The 19,426-nt window shown below is 31.0% G+C and overlaps 1 protein-coding gene across 2 annotated transcripts in view; it reads left to right on the top strand.

Moving 5' to 3' along the window:
* Positions 1 to 19,426, top strand: part of LOC122633699 (E3 ubiquitin-protein ligase TRIM9) — a 95,567-nt gene that overhangs the window by 43,958 nt on the left and 32,183 nt on the right. The window lies entirely within an intron of this gene.

Genomic DNA, 19,426 nt, shown 5'->3' with positions numbered 1-19,426 from the left:
CACCACCGGCAACGGTGGGGAACGGCTTTCCAGACCGGAAATGCTCGGCTGCTGCCGACGTGTTCCGGTCCGTCTAGAGACGAAGTAAAAAAAATGGAAGGAAAAGTGAGGAAGAAGAGGAAGAAGGAGGGTGAGCCATCACGATGAAAATCGTGCTCTCGGAATTTCATTTGCACTGCCTACAACGTACCTCATCCCCCCTCTATCATCCATCCCTCCCTCTCCGCCCTATGCCCCCTATCCATCCCCTTCATTCTTCCACTTCTTACCGGTAGACGTACCTCAGACGTTTCAAAGTGAGAGAAGAGCCGAAGGAAAAGATCCTCAAAGAGAGGAGACGCCTTTTTTGATCCGTCTCGTCATAGTTGTTCCTGAAATTATCGGAAAAACGATATTTGGCGATTTAATGTCACGTCGATTCCTTCTGATATATAGTTATTACATTTTCATATTTATTTCTATTAATTCTTGGCTTCTATATGTATGTGTGATTATCAAGTTGACGTTTATTTATATTTATTATTTATTATGACGTAGTCACTATGTCTTATTTATACATAAATGTTGATTTTTTAAAATTTATATATATATATATTTTTTTTTCTTTACTGCTTCCATACGTGTGATACAAAAATTTATACTTATTCATGTGTGTGTATTATTTATTGTGACGCTTTTTTAAATCTGTCTTTGCTTATTTTTTAACATTTTCGTAGCTATTTATATTAATCTGTGTTTTCTATGTATGTAATTCACAGCTTGACGTTTGTATATCTCTGATGGACGGGTAAAAGAGTATAAGTCAAATTTTAGTCAAAGAAGAATATGTACATCACTATTACAGTTTACATTTCTCTTCTTTTGCTTATGATATGTATGTATATTTTATAAACCCAATAGAATGAGACACAGATATGCTATCAACTTTTCTCGTCTAAAATCTAACACCTGATCTTAAATTCTAGTTTAAATATTTATATTGTAAGTGTTTCTCTGTAAAAGTAATAATCTTACTTATACTTCTTTATCCATTCATCAGAGATATACATAATATATTATATACGTAAGAATGAATAAGAGAAGAGATGGCTGAGTTAGGGAGAGAATGAAAGAGAGAGAGAGAGAGAGACAGAGGCACAGAGAAAGAGAGAGAGAGAGAGAGACAGAGGCACAGAGAAAGAGAGAGAGAGAGAGAGAGACAGAGGCACAGAGAAAAAGAGAGAGAGAGAAAATAATGTGGGCGAAACAAAACAAACAAAAGATAATTGTTAGAGGACGGCTAATGTCGATAAAAAAGAAAGATCAACAATCGAAAGTAGACATGTTATTGTAATGGTCGTTTGGCTCTTATCGCCTTCACTTCATTATCTATGGCTGTATATTTTTTTTTCTTTAATTAAATCAGAAGTTATCAAAGTTCGAATTTCTCTTCGACATATTTTATCTCACATTTGTTATTTGTTATGACATAGTTATTGTATATTGTAATAATCGTATATACATATATTTTTATCATTCGTCATATATACATAATTACCTAAATAAATTTAAATTATAGGTATGGTACGTACATATCATTTTCTTTATGCTAGAGACATGAATATGTTGGGTGTAATTTTTTGTGTTGAGGTGTATATTAAATATCCCTTGTTTAGAATTTTATGTAAAAATAATAAATGTGTGTGTTATATAACAATCATATTACACTTCAAGCTTGATTCACTTATGCCAAAAGTACGAATGTGATACATTCGTGAATTTGGCTTAAAGAAAAATTACTTAGCTAGATTAAGCGAAGAACATCAATATTTTTATACATTCCAATGTTCATTTCTATCTATTATATTTTTTATATATATCATTAGACATTAATATTAACCTTCGGGCATCTAAGATTTCAATACAAAGTGTTTGTAGTTTCATAATCCTATAAAAGATGAATCTTCCAATGTTTTATAAGACAAATTTTAATGAAACGACGTTTATGGAAATTAGAAGAAGAAACATTTACCCGAAGATATAGTGTAAATCGTTTTCCATGTAAGTTCAAAAGTTGAAAGATTTGTGCAAAATATGTGAAACATAGATTATTACATGATAATATCATTCATTTTTTAAAGGATTGAAGAACAATGAATATGCACGTCCAGATGGTTGACATTAACGAAGACTTTGATCATGATAATAGATTTTTCACATTTTCCAAAAAAAGAATTGCAATTATAATAATGTCTTTCTTAATTTCAAAGGTATTATTATCTCTAATTTGCATATTAATGTCAAAAATAAAAGTCATTTATCTTAATGCATTTTCCAAAGTGTATCATTTCCTTTTATCGTTATTACATTAAGATAATAAATGTGATTTATAATTCAAAATGATGAGAGAAAGATCAAAATCTATTTAAGAGTTACATTTAGGTATGATGTAAAAGTTGATATCTTTACGGAAATTTCAAGAACATTGATCATCAAAATTATTTTATTACTTTTCATATTCTCATGTTAATTTACAAAATTGACCGATTGTCTACATTAATGTGCAAAGTAGACGATACAAAACCTATAATAAAATAAATTCGTACGATTAATGCGAATTATTATTAAAACAAATATTATATTTCTCGTATCAATTTTCTTATCGATAATGATCGTTCACACGACTTAACCACAGAAAAGAAGGAAGTGTTTCATATAGAACCATGACGTATAACTTTTTTCACAGATCCTTTTTAAATGGAAAAAGGTCGGGACGTGTCCGGCACACGATCGGCGACGTGATCGATGCTTTCGAGGTTGAAACGATGTCACGTTTCTTTTGCTGGTTTTACGTCCGTGCTGCTTCGCTTACAACGATCTTTAACGTCGCAAACGAAGAGCCTCACTCTTTACGATCGTTTCTTCCTTCTGTTTACGACATCACATCGATTCTCAATGACTTAGAAATCGAACAACTTTTTCTTCTTTTCTTTTCTTTTTCTTCGTTCGTAAATTGTTACAGGGGCTAATATCTAACGAATTTATGTAAATTTTTAACTAATATGGATGCTATTTACTTATGCACGTTTCTTATTTCTTAAATAGATTTTTTTTTAAATAGACGATACGAGATAAAACATCTATTATAGTTTCATATATTTTTATAGTATATAGTTTTATAGTTTTAAAATAAAGTTAAACGTTTATTATATAGTTTTATAGTTTTAACATATATATTATTTTATACATGTCACTGACAATTATAGTCAAATCAATTTTTATATAAATAAAATTTAGAAAGGCATGTATATATATATATGTTCCTTTATCTCGAAAAATTGAAATATCCATTCATATTGAGGGATTGCATCTATCAAAAAATCTTTTTTTACGTTTGGTATAAAGGGAATATCATATGGTACCAATTTGTTTGTTTGCCTGTTGAATGGTGTGAGAGATTTCAAAGCCAAATCCATTTTTTTTCTTTTTTTTTTGAATGGAAATACATTTTTTTTCGTAATCCAATGGCATTTGTTGAGATAAATTCAACAACGTGATCGATATGAATTCATTTATTATTATAAAATGTTATAAATTATATTATAAATTTGTGAACTCCTAAGGAGTATAATTCTATCTCGTTAGATGCTGGTTGTTACGCTACGTGAATAAAGGCCAAACTTCTTGTAAAATAAACTTCGTTTACTTAAATCGGTAATTTGAGAAGCATAAAGGGAGATAAGAAGTTGGGCCTTCATTTATAGCATGTATTTTAATAACCCGCAATCAATGATAGAGGGATATTCTCCTTAGAAATTCAAATTTATAATATAATTTATAACATTTTACGATAATGAACTCATAGGACATTTCGTTGATAATATATATACTATATATATATATATATATATATATATATATATATATTATAATATACCTTGACTACTTTTTTATTTTCAGTTTTACTATAAAATATTCTTATTCATTAATAGATATTCGTACTTACCTAATGTCCCTATCCAATGTATGTATTAATAGTGTTAAGAAAAAATAGTTTGTGAATTGTAACTATGAGAATTACTATATCTCTATATCGATGTTTCTGTGTTACTCGATATCTCGAGAATATCTAGTTTCTTCTTAGGTAAATCTACCGTGTATATCTTGGCGACAACTCGTAATAGAAGAAATGAGAGAGGAAAACGATGAAATCGTGCGACAAGTTCGATGAGTAGAAAGTCGAAAATGATTATCGCCTTGCCGGTTCATAGATTCTCCTCTTAACTCGATATCTGCCTGGAAACAGACTCAAGAAATGATCTTTTCTTTTTCGTTCTATCTTTCGTTGAACTTAACGATTTCCTGGAAGGGTAAGCATCGCGTTATCCGTAAATCGTAACTACGTCTTTTGTCTCGGGGTCGAATCGAGTTCCTTGTTCGTCCGGTAAAGTCGATTCTCCTCGGAAGCTATTTCGTTGATTCGATTAAAAGTTTGATGAGTTTGCTCGGCTAAGCAAGCATTTTACGACTCTCCAATCGTTATGGAAATCGGCATTAAGGTTCTCTCAAACGATCTGTCTATCCTTTTCTACTTATGTACTCGTCGCACGTTTCCAACTATTTTCACTCATTAAACGAATAGTTTATTTGATAAGATGAAATAAGGGAAAATCGAAATTGGATAAAAAGAAATTAACAAATTATGCAGACTTTACATTCCTTACTCAATAAACATATTTTAAGTAGATATAGTTATGCATATAGTAGATATATAAAAGGAATTCTTCTTTGAAAGAGATATTTGAAATTTATGATTAAACTTCGATATGGATATAATAAAATTTCATTATTTTTATTACCGATAAAATTGTAAGAATACATTATATGATAGATATATAAAACGATATTGAGAAATAGTAGGACGAATAGTAAGATGAGCTACTCTTTTAATTCAATCACGTATGTATCATATTTACATTTTTCTATGAAATCAAATTGTGAATTCGCTTGGCTACCAGGTATATTTCTTTCGAAATCCATGGAAGTAACGGAGATAACACGAAACAGTATCGTTCGCGACGGCTCGTTTGCTAAGTGCAGATAAAATCTCACGACTTTTCCGTCTCTATTGCTATCTCTTTTTTTCTCATAGCGAGTGTATAAAAACCAAGCGGGTATCGCGTTTCCTCTCGAACGATTGCCGATGTGCGTAACCGTGAAATGTGCGTCTCGTACGGCAATGTTGGCGCGACTAGAAGGGCTAGAAACGAAGAGAGAGAAAGAGAAAGATATACGTATAGGGTGATTCAAAAAAAATGTATTTACACTTCAGTATAGAATATTTGAAATTTTTGAAATAACGCATAATTGAGAAACAATAAAATGTAACTATCGTTTTAACTCCGATATACAATATGTATATATTAACAATTTTTACTTTTACTAATGAAATAATCAAATTAAAAAAATAGATATAAAACTTATCGACGAGTAAACAGAGTATACCAATTTTTAGGGACACCCTATGTACATGTATAAACAGAGAAAGGGGACGAGTTCGAAGGGCCGACGAGCTTTCGAACAAGGGGTGCGTTTCCCTTTCGTATCAACGTGAAACACGAGTACACTCCGCGTACGTTTCTACAATTACGCGTACCTATATCTGCTCGTACCGATAAGGGTGTAGTATCTGCACACGGCCTCCATACGTGGGCCAGCATCCATGAGTAGTATATACATATGTACGTATGGTGATGGGGCTTTAAACGAACGAAAGCTGCCCACGACGTTAGTTTACTATTACTTTCGCTCTGAACTCTATCGTAAATTGGTATATGTATACACAAACATACAACATACATACATACATATATATATTTAGTATGTATGTATATATGTATGCCTAAAGTGTGTACGTGTGGCACGCATATGCATGTATGGTCCTGACAAATGAAAATGTTCAGCGATCTAGGAATATATACTCTCATTTGATCGTTAAAATAACGATTCGTTTTTCTACACATACATAGAAATTTATCACGAAATAAAAGAGTCCCTAGAATTCTAATTTAAATAGAGTGTAACGTGTATCTGTGTAACGTGATCGATTAAAAATTAATTACTTAGCAATTTGAATTTTCATCGTCATTCGGTACGATTTATTGCATAGGTATTTTTTCATTTGGAATTGTTTAAATTAAAAAAAAAAAACCAAGAAAAGAAAACAATACATATGTTATTCGTAAACATAAAATAAACAATGATTCTTTACAATTGGTTTGGTATTCAAATAATAATTTTATGCGAATGATCGATACTTTGTTTTTATAAAAATAAAAAAATGAAGTCCGTAATTACGATCGTCTCTCGATACTTATTACTATTAAATCGATTCGATTGACTTATCTGCCAATCGCTGGAAAGAAAAAACAGAAGTTTGAACAAAAATGAAAAAATATCGATGTGAAAACGTTAATTTCCGAATGCGAACAGCGGAACGTGAGAATCGATGATCGGGGCAATGGCGAGCGTTGATTAGTGGATCGGGAGTACAAAATACGCGGACGAAAAGCCATTTATCGTTAATCACTGGCAAATAGAGTTACGGGATTCGAACCATATACCCGATGCGCTTTTGGTGACAGGTACGATGCACGTAAATCGTGTCGGTATGACTCACTTTAAAGTATGACCAGTAAAGTCTGAATTTTAAAGATAAAAATGATAAATTATTATAATACTTTGAGTATAATGTACCTTAAGTACAATAATTTACAATTATTGATTGAAATCTAATAAGATTATGAACAAAGTATTTGCAATCATTTTGTTTAATAATAAAAATTTTTTTCCTGTGAATAATTTCTACGTCCAAAAATATATAGCACTTTAGAAGGACATTATCTCAACTTAAAGAAACTCATATTTCAAGTTAAACCCACAGGAGGCATACCAGAAAAGTTATTTATGTGGAGGAATAACGTCACAACTCTGTTTGTGAAGTCGCTAGCTAGAGAACAGAAATATTGTGATTCTTTTAATATATCTTTGTTCTTATTTAAGGAATAATACTAAGCAATTTAACGAAGTTTAATTCAAATTTGTTTTTTTCTCTCTTGAAAATTTGTATTTTTTGAGTTGTCACAATATTCTTCTAGTCTTTTTTTGAGTTGTTTTAGTTATTTTCTGAGTTGTCACAGTTCTCCTGGTCTGTGATATAATAATATATCCAATATATTTATTTACTATTACAAATTAAATTTATTATTAATCAAGTTCATTAGTAACTTAGCACAAATGAATAATTAATTGTAATATATATAATTAATAATTATAATTCAGAATAATTAATTATATTTCCTTATATAAAGTTAGTAAAATATTTTGTTTATTTTTATAAAAAGACAACATGTATAATATATACGTGCAACAATTTTCTTAGCAATAAAACTACAATAGTCGATGAAATGACCATTTTGAAACTTTTAATTAAAAATTCTGTAGATATTAAATGTTATCGGTTTCCATCATTTAAATTTACGATTTCTTCTATGATATAGATATAATTAATTTTTCAATATCTATCTTTCTTTTCTTTTTTCTCTTGATACACACACACACACACACACATAGTCTACCATTATTTACCATTATATATGACTTTAAATAAAATACCTGTCATTTCACCGGTTCACTAGTATAAAATGGTTGATAACCTTAGTGTTAATAATTAATATTTAAAAAAAAAAGAGCGAATATACACAAAATAATACGACAAAAATTGTGTGTGAATACAGTTCAGTGAGAATGGAGAATAATGTAAATGCAACGAAGGAAATGTCGATATGAAATTCATACGTCGCTATGTTCAAACGGAATGAAAAATAATACCGTCGGGTGTAGAGTTTCATAGTCGATCTTCCATCAAACGAGCAGACATTCGATTCGAAAGGGTATTCTCTATATCCAACGATATTCTATGTATGCCTATAGACAGGATCATTCACCTGACTGTTCGTGACTCAAGTTTAACAATAAGATCATTAATGGCTCTTTGTGGCTAACGAAGTAAAAATCTAATCTTTTCTTCTTTTATCCTTTCTTCTTCTTTTTTTTTCTTTTTCTTTCATATAAGCGGAGAGATCAAAGAATGCAGTGTCGAAAGCGGAATGTAATAGGACGATGTAAATCGTCGTGCAAATCTCGTTTAGATGGGATAATGGAATAATATAGCCGATGAGAGGGTGTGATTTTCAAGTCCCGTATCATTTGCATGACCTCGAGGCATTTGCGTGTCGAATTCTACGAGCTTTCGATCGACGTACAACCTTTGAACGAAGCTATCTATAAAAGAGAATTGTTTCATGGTTGGTTAATACAAAGGAATTTGTTATGTGATTTTACTTCCCAGGATCAGAATTTATCATCGATTTTTTTAAAAATTCATTATTATCTATTCAAATATATGTAAATTCAGTTCTTTAAAAAAAAATTTTCTATATACAAAATTATTATTAATCTTTACAATCCCAATTATTCTACACATTTACTATTCATGCTAGATTGTTCTAATGATAGTAATATATTTTCTGATATAATATTCTATTATAATATGTCACATGAGGATATTCTAGCATGAATAGCAAGTGTATCATGTTAAGAGAATCTAGTATGAGAAATAACAGGCATATAGTGTAATTATATTTCTACACGTGATACATTTTTTAATTTATCATAGTTAGATAATTTCTTAAATACAGTCATTCCTTGATAATGAACATAAGTTGAAGATAAGATCGAATCTCCAAAAACATTTTCATTCTTGTAAAAATGAATTTTTCAAAAGAATCGAGTAATATATAAGAATCAAAAAGAAATGATCATTCATCTTTCGTATGTTTTAAAAGAATCATACGTCTTGCAATTTTGAAAATTTTTCTTCGAGATGAAAGACTAAATTTCTTTCTCTTCACGTTCGACCGGTGTTCGGGCACTAACGAGACTTTACATAGCCTCGAGTACGTGCCAGACAAACGTTTAGGTTGTCGCTGTATGCCTCTGGGGCGTACCTTTTTTAAGGTGAAACGATGAAAACGAGGGAAACGAGGTACGAAGAAGAAAAGAAGGAGAAGAGGAAGAAGAACGGGCAACACTTGACGTTGTTGCAATAGCACACACAGTAGCAGTAGTAGCAACCAGTGTGTCGAGTGTAAGGAAAAAGATGAATTAAAGGGTGGATAAAGTAGGTGTCTCTATACGAATATATAATTTTCTTTTTTAAAATACCATGAGAGAGATACTTCCTTAATATTTTTCTATTTTTCTTTTCATTGTGCACGATAATCTTACGTTGTTTGATCATTTTATACATTTTTATCTATCTATAATCATCACGAGCAATTAACACTCGAATAATACGTTCACAAATTTTAGAAATTTAGAAATATATTTCAACGTCATGTCCGAGTATCGATTTATTTTTATTATTTTTATTATATAGGACAAATTCTCGATCTAACGGAAGTAATATGAATATCTCTTATACTTCTTATGATGCATATCTTTTTAACTATTTAATATTTTTTTCAACTAAACAATAACAAATTAATAAACATTAACCATACAATATAAAAATAATATAATAATATAAAGATTAATTATAAATATAATAATGTAGTAATAACAATAATAAAACATTAATCATTTAATATGTTTATTCTATTTAAAGAATTATAAGAGATATTTGGATAAGATAGTTGTAAATGGTTCACTTTGTATATAAATAAAAAAGTTGTTGTTGTTCTTGTTTTTATGTTCTTTTTTAGCAAACAAAATACCAAGATCAACGAATACTTAATTTTATATCTGTTCGAAGAATATATATTTATCGGTTTCTTGGTAACGTTGTTAAGAATATCGCCGTGAAAGCTCCTACTCGAGTTCCGCTGTATTTTTTCATTCCCTACTTTTGAACGGTTAAGTTCTCTGAGAGGTACTCCACTCGGATGCGCGCGCTTCCTCTACTATAAACAGTAAACACGGTAACGATGTAGCGCGAAGTAAAGTTTGTTCTCAGAACTAACTAGGAACGAGAAGGTGGATGATAAGTGAGGTTGAAGAAGGAAGGGTGAAAGGGGTTCAGGAAATCCTTATTTTACAACTTTATTGCGTTTGTGGCAGGAACGTTCGAATATTTAACAAGCTTTCGTGCTGACAATAAATCGATAAGAACTTGAAACTTGTAACATTTCTTCACTGAAATAATTTTATTCGACGTTAATATATATGTGTATATATATATATATATATATATATATATATGTTTGTATGTATATACATAAAATTAAGAATATATTTTGTTGTTGTTTTGTGCATATTTAAAATGTTTATAAAAATATGAAATACATGTATTATTGTTTAAATTACAAAAACAGTTCTATTATCATTGTGAAAGTGTTTATATGAAAATATCAACTTAATTGCTTTATTTTTTGAGAAAAGAAAAAATTCATAAAAAAATGATTAATTTGATCCAATGATCCATTTAAAAAGATACTGTTATTGTTATTTGTTTTTATTAATATTTTTTTAAACAGTATATAACGAGAAAGTTTTTATGATAATTTGAAAACATTTAATAAAGATTTAATATTTGTTTGTTTATACTAAGTTATATTTTTGAGTTAGGTTGGAGTCGTTAGACTTATAGGTTTTTGTTTTGCTTACGTTATCGTGAAGAAAGGTCAGAGTCCCTATAACATTATACATTAAAATATATTTATTTTGTTTCGTTCAATTTTGTTGAATTATTTATTTATAATCATCTCCGCTGAGAAATTTCGATTTTTTTCGTTTTTTTTTGTACATACTTCAAGCATTTTGACATTTGATATTGCGATCTCTATATGGATCATTTCCCATGGTCGTGTTAAATTTTCAACCAGTGAAAAATGTAAATAAAAACGACTCGTATATGCGAAACAAAGTTTTCTCTTACTGCCAATGGAGAGAAAGCGAATGCACAGAAAAATATCGAGCATTTGGATTGGTTACTCGAAAAAATTTCTGTTATGTAATTGTACGTCATGACATAATGTAATTGCGATGGGAATTAAAAAATATGTTGGGAATTAAAAAAATATGGAAAAATATCGTTTCGAATATTTAGTATGATTTTGGAAAAGATTAATGGCAATTATGACTTAAATAATATATCATTTAGACAGAAATGTAAAAGATTCTTACTTTATTTCTAACATGATTTTTGTCGTTCGAAGTTAAATAATTTATAACGAAATCAATTCGAAAGATATCATCATACTATGGTAACAAAAATATATCACTTCACCCCGCTTTCTTTAAACTGATGATTTAAGAAGAAGTCTTAAAGAAATAATGTTAAAAAATTTGTTTAAATATAAATTATCTTAAAAAATTTCTGATATCCTTTGAATGATTCAACTTCATCCTAGCATTTTTTTTATATAATACAATCCAAGAGGGAATATTGAAGTTTAAATGGAACACTCTGTATACAATATATACGGAACAAAATTTCGTAGGGTTCTGCAGAGTGGACGAAAAAAAAATCGAGCGTGTTGGTTGGTTACTCGGAAGGGTTTGCTATATCGTCATTTTACGGCACACGCAGAATGGGTAAAAACGCGATCGAAACGTGTGTGAGGGAGTGAGTGCACGCGAGCGCACGCTGAACTTTGTCAGTGGTTGTTGACGCTCGCACTGGGGTTCGGTTATCTCTACGACGAGGGTTCAAGTATTTAATGGGCTCTTTATAAAAATAAATTGGCAACTCGAACCCCAAGGGATGTGCTCTTGACGGGACGCGTGGTATCGTGCCTATGATACGTTATCGCATATAATTCGCGATATCACGTGCGAGCGCGTACTTTCATCTCTTGGAATGTTTGTGTCCTTAAAATTTTTCCGCGCTCGTTACTCGTTATTTTCATTCATCGTTTACGATAGAGCGATGGGATTATGTTCTATTAGCTAAATTTTTTTTTTATCTTGGTCAAATTACGTAATACATATATATGTATGTATGTATGTATGTATGTATATAAATATACAGTACGAAAATGTGTATAAAATAATTTCTAATTAATAAAAAGAATGAATTATTTACATTTAAAAATATAAAATTGTTAGATTGATAGATTTTAAAGGTTGAAAAATATCACTTGATTTTTGAATAATTTTTTAGAGAAATAAAATGCATTTTATTTACAACAAATATGAATATCGATCTTTATTTTATCTTTTATGTTTGCGTTATTAACCTGCTCTTATTATTCAATATTTTCATTTCTCATTCAAGATATGGAAGTTGGATTACGTTCCATTTGCTAAATTTGTGTTTAATCTCAAACAAATCGCTCAAAAGATATATTAACAAAATGAAAATGTTTTTGAAATTATTTGCAATTAATAATAAGAATAAATTATTTATAAATATTTATATGTATTTATGTTAAATATTGTATAATATTTGATATCATTTCTTGTTAGGTTGTTAATTTCAAAGATTAATAAAATATCTTTTTGAGATACAATATATTTTATTTAGAATAAGTATGATTATTGATTTTTACCTTTTCAAATGATACATAAACCAACTTACAAAGAGATTTTTTTTCAATAATAAACAGACTTATTCGTTTAACGATTATGGACGACTGACGTAGACGTCCAAGCGTGATCGAAGTCCATGTGATCGATCACTTTCACGTGAACACGCTCGAGAGTATTCCTTTTATAGCATGCAATTGCGACGGTGATGCAACGACGCGAGAACTTTGAAATTTTAATCGATAAGACCGAAGAAAAAGCTCCGTGAGAAAGCGAATGGCCGTGTAATCTTTTATCAAACAATTTCGTTTTTCTTTTCTGATCCACGTCGTATCAAGAATCAAAAATAATATCAAATTGCCACGTGTGTGTGACAATAAAAAGAATTTCTTTACGTGAGAGCCAATAACCATCGCTGTATATGGCATCTATTGTTTCAATCCCTTTTCCCCCAATTCACCTCCACAAAATGTGTTTCCTCGATAGTGTTGAAAACTTCACAAAAAGAGGATGGTCGATTGCTTCTTGAAAAGTTCTCTACCGAAACGATATTGCTTTTTAATACAAACTTTCATAGATCGTGTTACGATTTCCAAGGAGATGACTTTTAATATCCATTTCGTTGCATATATCGTTTTGAATCGTTTTCATGCTTATAAATTTATTATCAACAAATAGTCGAGTTAACTCGAAACAAACTAAGATTTTCAATATATAAGAGAGAGAAAAAGAGAGAGAGAGAGAGAGAGAGAGAGAGAGAGATAGAAAACCAAGGAAAACATGAAAAAGTTTTAACGGTAAAATTCAACTTGGAATTTCATTCGTTTTCTTTTTTATGGAATGAAGAAGTATTACCATTTAACGGATAAGAAAAAAATTCTTTGCTAAGAAATAATCAACCAACTGCTTATTCCCGTTAATTCTCAACGGGATATTAATTTACGTAGGAATTTGCAACATAAAAGGAATTTAAAATGTTGAAACGATCTTCCTTACCTATAACAATGCACCTTTTTAGAATCTAAAGAAGATAATATTCTTATTATCTCTTGTACAAGAACCTCTTCAATGTTGTAATATTTTTTGCAAAAAGTAAATATTATTTAAAGGTAATAACTTTGTTTATTTTGTAAACATTAGTGTTTATGAAAAGATAAAAAAGAGCTTTAGACTTTTATGCTCCTGGAAAGTACAAATTGATTTCTTTTACTTTAAGTAAAATTCCAATTATTTTATCAACATAGAAACGATTAACGATATACACACATATATATATATATTAAATTTTTTAATATTCAATACATTCTTAATTTTTGAGAACGATAATAATGATTAATCGAACGCTGATAGAGGATAATTTTTTTTAAATAGAATTTTTTTCTCATTTCTTTTTTATTTCTAGTGTACCAAATTTCGGTGCAATTACTTCTAAGCATTTGACTATACTGACAACTATATTATCGTACAAACCATTTCATAATACGCAATCTTAATGCAACAACGTCGTTCGTAGAATATCACGGCACGTCCTACCCTATACGAGGCGGCAAGATATTTCCGAACAATTTAGAGAATGAGCCGCGATAAAGGACACCTGCCACCTGTCCAAGTTAACGCCCTTTAATAATTACCGCGAGAGCGGTATACGCCATAGAGTTTAGTCCGTCGTGGAATTCTCTTGTAGCTTCTATCGTAAGCATTTTAACGACGTGCGCGCGTGCGTACAAATTTGATGTTCTTTATCAAAGCTACGTAGGTAGGAAAATATAATTTTAAATATAGGAAAGGAAATTATGATAATATTATTTTATTGTTAAATATTTTATTTGAATGATTTAAGTAATCTGTGATTCATGCATAAGATAAAATAATAATAATAAAAACTATTGTTATTATTATTATTACTATTATTATTATTTTTACTCTTGATGTACTCATCCTATATATCCATCATACACACACACAGACAGATATGTATATATATATAACAAATAATAACATGCAGATCTATCAATATGTCCGATGTTTATTATCTCGTAAATGATGCATAGAAATTTCTTATGGAATATAATTTATAGGTATATAATTTGGTATTATTATAGGTAATATAAATATATAGTATATATTATAATATAAATTATAGCTATTCATTAAATAAAAAAAGAATTACTTTGGCTTTCATAAATCGAAAAGATCACGGAGTAAACAAAACTAGTTTTACATGCATTTTGTAACTAACTCAGAAGCGTGTAAATTTTTCTTGTTAAATTATCATTACTTCACAACCAGTTGTGAGATATTTACTCGGACATCTATGGACGGACACTTAGTGTATCTATTAGAAACGTGACGATCTATGTACTTACATCGAACAATCAAAATCTCGCAGTGTTGCAAGCAAGTAAATAAATCGAACGAGAAGATCGTTGAGCTTTGAACCTTCAAGGATGAGAAGGCAGGAGGTGGAAGGCAGAGAGGGTGGAAGGGGTAGAAGGGTGGAGTGAATGAAATCGAGTCAAAGATTCATCGCTCGTGTCAATCGCGAAGCAATTCGTCATTCGGTCGAGTGGCACATGGACAAACGTAAATTAAGGATCGTTTCGTGATTCCAGTCACGAGACGTTCGATCTCTATCCATCTCTGTCTCTCCTTCAAAGCTTCAAGAGTATTTCTCTTCATATCGATTTGAAATGGCTGCGTGTGACAACGTTCGAATGATAAATAATAAATGTTCGTGTTAAGCGATGGACATTACGGATTGCTAATCTGTCGACTGTTCGTTTTGTGCACCATGTATTTGCAGCTTTTATATATACATATCATTAATTATAAATTGATAATGAGATAAAGAGAGAGAGGGAGAGAGAGAAGGGAAATGAGTCTCGTTGTAGAGAAATTTATTAGAACATATCAAAAGTGACAATTTTTCGTTATTTCTCTTTTTATTTTAAGAAACAAAGAGAAACGAAATTATCGATAAGTCAAACGATAAAAATGATACATTTTTTGAGGAATTGTAAATAATATAGCATGAGATGATAGAAAATTGATGAAAATTGATGAAAATGTATAAAATGCATATATATGTTTTATTAATGATCATTTCCTCCGATAATAATGATTATACCTATCTGGATAAAGCGAAATTATTTAATATTAAAATGCAAATATAATTAGCATCTAGTTTACCTATTTTGACTAAACGAATTATACGAAGTTGCTTTCTTTTCTTTTTTTTTCAATTTTCTTTATTTTTTTTTTAAATCAGCGAATAAAAAAAATAATTGCATCGAATAGATAATTGCACGGTATAAAATAATTCCAATCGATCGAACGAGACGGAATTTACATCGACGAGGAATATTGGAATGAAGAGAAGAGAAGGAAACAAAGGCGTACTGGAATCTAGACTACCTATGAGCGCAAGGTTATTTGCTGGAAGATACGATGAAAAAAAGAATAGAAAGAGAGAGACAGAAAGGGAGAAACGAAGACAGACATAAAGCAAAAGAGGAAGAGTGGGAGAGCGAGAGAGGAAAGAGGAAAGAGGGAAACAAAGCGAGCCGCGTAAGGTTACGAAAAACGCTCGAGAGAATTTATACTCTGCACGTTATATACGCGAACAGAAGAGAAAAAAAAAGAGAGAGAGAAAGAAAGAGAGGGAGAGAGTGAGAGAGAGAGAGAGAGAGAGAGAGAGAGAGAGAAAGAGTGAGAGAGAGAAAGAAGCGGTAACCGTTCAGAAAACATTTTCCCTGTGTGCACATAACTCAACATCCTCGTAGACATCGACCTGAAATAATGCCGCTAGTCGAGCAATTTTCTGCAGTGACGTAGAAATTGTTAGAATTATTTCTTATCTGCAAAAGGCGGAAAATGGGAGACGAAACTACAGGGGGAAAGTAATTGGCTCGAGTACTTTTAATTAACGGTAACATAGTAGCACGAATTGTTCTTATCGTTACTCTGTTTGTACCATACGATTGATTCATATTTATTGTTAACTGATATCTTGTGAAACACGAGCCAATTATAGAATACAAAATGCACAACATATTACGTTTCAATAAACCAGACGACGATTTTATATTGGTTAAATAAATACATATAGTACATGTATAATATATAGTAATAACGGTATTATAAAACCTCTATCTTTTTTCTACGTATAAAAATAATTTATTACATCTATTGATATAATCACGACATAAAATTCAATCCAAGTTCATAACTCGAGAACGATAATTCTACTTTTCATGTATAAAGATAAGTTGTTACATTGATATCATTTTTACGATATAAAGTTCAATTAATTAATAACATTAGAACGATAGTTAAGTGTAAGTATTATAATACATACATATGTAAATATAACGTTTAGCATAAATGAATAGAAAGAATTCTTTACGAGCAAGATTAAAAACGACTTGGACTTTAATTTAATATTGACGTCGGATATATATATATATATATATATATATATATATATATAACGAGTGAATTAAGTCTCGTTTACATTGTCCATGTAACGAATCTGGATTTCATTAGGTGTTCGCAATTAGCGGAACAGTACCGGCACGTCGCAGGTGAACCACATTCTTTCGTGCTACTAATTTGCATGTCGGTTTTATAACATCTTGATATTTTTACACGCGAAGCTTTTCTTTTCCTTCTATTTCTTTCTTACTCACTTTCTTCTCGTGTTATTCTTTTCTATTTTTTTTTGTTTCTTTCTTTTTTTTCCTAATTCTTTCATGGTTCCATGGTTCGCCACACTTAACGCGCCATGAAACGTAGTGGTGAAAAGCTCGAGGTGGTGGTGAAAGTAGTAGAGAAAAAGGAAAAGATGGAAAATAGAAAGAGAGAGTGAGAGAGGGAGAAAGAGAGAAAGGACTACTAAATACTGCTTGTCCTTATCCATACGATGACATTACAAAAGCACCCCTATGTAGAGTCAACCGAGTTTCTAATGAACTTCGAGAACCCTTCGAACTATTCTACGTTGGACACTGTAAAACTAAGTTCGAAACCATATTGAAATTTTCCTCGAGCAAGGAAATTTTAATCGATTTTGTATTTGCTGAAGATATATATATATATATATATATATATATTTTTATAGATATATATATATATATATTTTGTTAATTTCATTTCTTTTATCTTTCCAGTATATGAAAATTGAGATAAATAACAGTATCTTGAAAGGAACTCTTTATCGTGTTCAATATAGATGTTCATTAATTATTGATCGTTCGAAGGTACAATTAATATCAACCCTGAGTAACAGGTAATTAATATCAACGTGATTTATCACATTTAACGAACATGCCAAAGTAGATATTCTATCACGGAACGAAAGATTAGCTCTTCGTATAGCCGAAACGATTAGAACAAATCGGTTCTGAGTTATCATCAATCACTAAAGAACGTAACAAGTAACTACGCACGCAATGGGAAGTGTTCTCACGTGAAATAGGCACAGTAAATCGTGACGAGTGAAATCAAAGAGTTTCTATGTTTCTGATAAGTCTCACGTAATAGAATTTGTTTCATTTCAAGACGTGTCACGTGTGGATGTAAGTAAAACTGTGGTTTACCATAGATCGATCGTCAATTCTCTCTCTCTCTTTCTCTCTCTCTCTCTTTCTCTCTCTCTCGTTCTCTCTTTAATAGAAACCTGTGAATTCTATTTGTAAAGTGTTAATTGAGCAACGTTTCTACAACATTCCAACTAGATGAGGATCCTTGGGATAGCAAATATACGAAAGAGAGAGAGAGAGAGAGAGAGAGAGAGAGAGAGAGAGAGAGAGAGACAGAAAGAGAATGCTCAAACGTGGTTTTAGCATATTATCGCGATTATCTTCAAGGAAATCGTATTCCTACTTGGCGTTATACGGGTCGAAAGAGCGAACGATATCACAGCTGAAACGGATAGTCCTCTGGAAGAAACCATCTTCACAATAACCACACCCTTGGCAGTATAGTTAATTTGTATGCGTAGTCGTGAGGAGGTAAGAGGGCACCCTCGTTTGCAGTGGATTATATGCAAATTGAGTGACTTCCTACCTATACGTCTATCTCTCTTTCTCTTTTGCATATATGTATGTAGGTACAATACACTTTGTACGTACAGTAAAGAAATATTTACACATACATACATATATATATGTTTACGTATGTATGATATATGGATATATATGTGCGCATGTATAAGTGTACTCGTGTGTAGTGCAATTTTTTTCCTATTTTGAAACTCGACCACTCAGTAATTACCTCCGCGTTATGATAATTTGAATCCACGAATTAACATCCTGCATGCTTCCATGATATAAACTTTCATGTTATATTTCAGAACGTAATTATGGAGTCACAGAAAAGCTTGTGCTTTTTAGCGTTATTAAAAGGATAGAGATAATTTCGAAGGTCTTTTCGTGACAGTTGAAAGTTGATCACGATCGATACAGAACATTTTCTACATGTATGTGTGTGTATGTATATATAAATACATAGACAGATATGTAACGTAAAAGCCGGCAACATATTCGCATGTTCATGTTTTACGATCTTTCGATCGGACGTTGCGGCTAAATATGGAAACGTAAATAACGAAAAGCTGATAAAAATTGCAGATACGTTTGTCTGCTCGGCGTGAGTCGACTCGAATCGAATTCTCTTTTTCTCCTTTTCTTTCTCTCTCTCTCTCTCTCTTTCTCTTGCTTGTATTCGTCCATTCGTCCAACAAACAGAGTTCGCTTTATAAAACACGACTCGTACCCATCGGCTCATCGAATGCGGTTTTTCGGTTCGTATTCATGATCGAGCAGAGATAGTACGTTGGAAAAGAGAGAGAAAGAAGAAG

This window comes from Vespula pensylvanica, chromosome 1 (genome assembly GCF_014466175.1).
Source record: "Vespula pensylvanica isolate Volc-1 chromosome 1, ASM1446617v1, whole genome shotgun sequence".
NCBI classification, from domain to species: Eukaryota; Metazoa; Arthropoda; class Insecta; order Hymenoptera; family Vespidae; genus Vespula; species Vespula pensylvanica.
This window is presented reverse-complemented; position numbering and strand designations above follow the sequence as displayed.